General features: G+C 44.7%; 1 pseudogene across 1 annotated transcript; it reads right to left on the reverse strand.

Annotated features, from left to right (window-relative positions):
- Nucleotides 1-2719: 2719 nt before the first annotated feature.
- Nucleotides 2720-3652, reverse strand: LOC308533576 (U2 small nuclear ribonucleoprotein B''-like; annotated as a pseudogene). Its single transcript has 2 exons — nt 3535-3652; nt 2720-3332 (listed from the first exon to the last, which is right to left on the reverse strand). The product of its transcript is annotated as a U2 small nuclear ribonucleoprotein B''-like (transcript).
- Between the last annotated feature and the right edge of the window lie 593 nt (nt 3653-4245).

Below are 4245 nucleotides of genomic sequence, written 5' to 3' on the forward strand. Positions count from 1 at the left end.
ATATTTCCAACATTAAATAAGTTTTTGTTGAGATACATTTCCTTTGAAATCTGAAGATTATCTGTGTCATTATTACCCCCTTTCTACAACAGAACATTGGAAGAGGTGTTACTATGATGAAAGTCAGGCGTAGTGGTCGAACTGTTAAGATCTACATATAATTATCTTCATATTAGCAACACGAGTCTGGTGATGACAGAAGGAAGCCATGAAATTAACACATTAGAATTATTGACACATAGACCATCTGAAGGGATTACCCACTTAATTTATCAAGAATGATTTGAATTTATTACAATGTTTTTCAGATGAAAACTTCAGTGTAATGGGATCCATGCCACAGCTTAGGCGTTCCCAAAGCACATCCTTAGGTTTTGCTGTTGGCGCTGGTAGCATATTTGGAAGTGACCCCCAAATCCTGGAATGAAGTGGAGTGGAGGGTGACCCGGGCGGTTATTTCTCTAGGCGACGGGGCCCCGTCTCACTGGGGAGGCTTGGGAAACCATTGTCCCTCAGAACTGTCCCTCCACCCACTGACACCCATCTCTCACTGACGGAAGCTTGCTCTGGGAGATGGGTACCCACTGCACCGATGGGCTGACCTTTAGAGTCAGATGTCCGGGGCGTGAGGATGGGCGGGGCCTCCAGCAGGCACCAGAGCTGTCCAGCCCCGCTGCAGCTGATGGAGCTGGCCCTGGGTGTGGTGTGAGGCCCCAGCAGTGTCCACGTCCATGCCCATGTGCATTTCATCTATAATTTCTTCAGCAACTACTTTAAATATAAAGATGTATTTTTTTGTGATTTAATGCACCAACAGATAGGAAGTAACCTGGAGAGCATACCAGCTATTTAAAAATTTGCAAAATTTAAAACAAATTGGGAAGTGTTACAATGTGCTAGTCATGATGCATGTGTAGTGGGTGCATTCTGTTGTCTCCTGTCACTGCTGCTGCTAACAGGCCCCTCTTCTCGTCATTTTTCAAGATGTTCCTTTGAGGAGATCATGCTGATAAATGTAACTGACCTCTGACATCCACACCAGGCACTCTGCTACGCCATCCTCCGTCACAGGCAGGGCAGGCCTTCCCTGGGGCATTGGAGCGGTCACTAATGTTTCTTTTCTTTTTGCTAATAAGGTATGTTTTAAATCCTCCATAAATTATATCACCAGACTTTTCACTTACAATAGTTATAACATTTTTTCAACAAATAACATGCCATTCTGAATAAATTTTGAGCAAAATATAAGTGAGCAGGCACCATCCTAAGAAAATTATCTGAATTAACATATTTCACTTTAATTAAAACACCATGAAGTTGGAGCACTATTATCTTTTTAAAAAAATTTTATAATTTAAAAAATCATCATCATCATCATAATTATTATTATGAGAGAGAGAGAGAGAGAGAGAGAGAGAGAGAGAGAGAGAGGAAGGGAGAGGGAGAGAGAAACAGCGATGAGAGACAAATTGGATCACCTGCCTCCTGCCTACTGAGGATGGAGCCTGCAACCTTGGTGCCTGGGACAATGCCCAACCCACTGAGCCACCGAGGCCAGGGCAGGAGTACTATTCTTTATTACAGGAAGTGAAGCTGCGGTACAGTGAGGTTAAGTAGCTTCCTGAAGGTCGAGAGGTGGAAAGTGAACTAGGTTTCAGACCCAGGTAGCCTGACCGTAGAGACTGTGCTGGGAACAGAGCAGGAAGTGGCCATATCAGGGTTTGAGTCAGAGCGTAAGTTAAACCGGGCTTGTTCTGACTCCCAAACCACGCTGGTAGTGGTTGCTCCCTCCACATCCTGTGGTTCCAGAGTCACCGCTTCACTCCTGTTGTGTGTCCAACAGTCTGATTTTCCAGAGTGCACTTAGGGTCACGTCTCCCTTCCTCATCCACCACGCGAAGCCCTCCCATGGCTCCCAGTGCTGGACGGATTGGGTCCACCTGGGTTATGCAGTTCCCCCTTACCTGCTGGCTTCAGCTGTCAGTCTCCGGATGCCACGGCCTGGTCACGTTGATTTTCTGACCATTACTCGTTTCCTGCTTTCTTACCTCTGCTTGGAATACCTTTCTCTGACTTCACTTGATGTCATCCCATTTTTCTTTATAGCATTAGGTATCCTATATAATAAAAAACTAACATGCAAATTGCCCCCTGAACCAGGAGTTCAACCAGGGGGCCCAGCTGGCTGGCCCTGCCCCTGATTGACTCTCTCCCACCCCAATCGGGGGTGGGGTCGGCCGGCCAACCACCCGCAGCCCTCCCCCTGGCCAGCACAGCCTGATGGGCCAGGATCAGGGCTGGTGGGCTGGAACCCACCTGTGCACCTTCTGAATATCGCTTTTCATCTGATCCAGGACAAGTTTTAAGAGTGAAATGAGACACTATTAAAAAGCTATGTCAAGACAACAGTGTAAACTAGCACTTCCTGGGAAAGCGAACTCTCGTGGTCACATCATTGACCAAGGTCTTCCTACCCTCCCCCCCCCTGCCCTCCCCCCTCCTTGTGTCTCGCTTCTTTTTTTTATTATGTATAAAAGTTTATTGTATAAAATTAAGGCCTTCACATTTTATATTTCACTAGTAGGTAATTTTTAAAAACCTACATAAAAATTTTACTTGTGTTTCCTCCAGCCCCAACTATTAAAAGGGCCTGACCAATTGTTATGAAAACAAACACTATAAATAACACCAAGTCCTTTAAAGGCAACTCTCCCACATGTTATTTCTTGGCACAGGTGATCTTCAGGCATGGGACGGGGTGACCTTAAATCCTTGTGAAGCACCCCTGGCAGCTCCAGCCTGCCCATCATTTTCAAATCCAACAAGTGCAATGTCATGCCTCCCAGGTACCAAGCATCCCTCCTTGTAACAAGGGAACTGATTAAACACTGCGGATAACATCGTCTCATTAGTCTCTCCTGGTAAATTATTAAGGAATAAAACAGTTTGGAGGGTAATCAGAGACCTGAGGATTTAGCATTGCATTTCCTTGGGTGTTAACTGAATGTGGTGCCCCGGAGCAGGCTTCTTATTAGCGTTCAGAGCTGTCTGTTCCCAGGTTCGGCTTTCTTCTTTCCTTTCTTTTTTTCTTTCTTCTTCCCTTTCTTCTTTTCTTTGTCAGCAAAGGTACCAGGCATTTCAGCTATTATATCAGACTCTGTTTTAGCATCCGTTTGCCATAAACTGGAAACCCTTGTAACTGTCTCAGGGCATTTGGGGATGAGCCCAGCTCTTTAACTGTAACAACGGCTTGCCCCTCATGTCCACGGTCTTTAAAGCTACAATATCTACAGCATGGCCAAACTGAGAAAAAAGGCCATACAGCAGCAGTTCTCAACCTGTGGGTCACGAACCCTTTGGCGGTTGAACGACCCTTTCACAGGGGTCGCCTAAGACCATCCTGCATATCAGATATTTACATTACGATTCATAACAGTAGCAACATTACAGTTTTGAAGTAGCAACGAAAATAATTTTATGGTTGGGTCACAACATGAGGAACTGTATTTAAAGGGCCAGAAGGTTGAGAACCACTGCCATACAGGGATCTCTTAAATGCTTCTTTTAAAATTTTGTCATTCATATTATTGATATAAATTGTATGGTTTGGTCTGACATCCATCTTTTGGGTTAAACTGTCCAAACAGCCTGAGGCCGGCCCAGCATCCCGTAACAACCGAGTGTTGTGCACTTTTAATGATTGACTGAAATTAATTGTTTTTGTGTCTATTTCAAAAAATGTAAAGCTCTTCAGAATACATGATGCCTGCGAAAGAGACAAGAACGGCTGAGTGGCTAGAAAGTAAAGGCGTGGGCCCCTGGGGAGCAGAGTGAGTTGATTTGGGGTTTAAATGTCATGTGACAAGATGATGAAGGATGACCTACAGGCAAGAGACTGAGGTTGATCACTGTCAATACTCTAACCAGAATAGGATAAGCGTCCGAAGGACAGCTCTGGTGACGAGACTGAGAGAAGAGATAAGTGTGAGGTGTGTTGAAGAGAAAAAGTGCATTTCTTGCATGTGCTGAGGGCACTGGGGATTTCAGGTGGGCCCAGCATCATCTGCTTCCGTGCCCTTGGAGCGTCTGAGTCTTTTCTTGACTTAACACTCAGAGGTCAATCCTTTTCCACATTGACACAGTACTTTTTAAATTTTTCTTAAAATGCATATCTTGCAAAAATATATAATACTGTTAAAATGTTATCCAAGGATGGTCACACCTAAGGGAAGCTGTAATCATTTT

The sequence above is a fragment of the Myotis nattereri genome, assembly GCF_964212035.1.
Source record: "Myotis nattereri genome assembly, chromosome: 17".
NCBI lineage: Eukaryota > Metazoa > Chordata > Mammalia > Chiroptera > Vespertilionidae > Myotis > Myotis nattereri.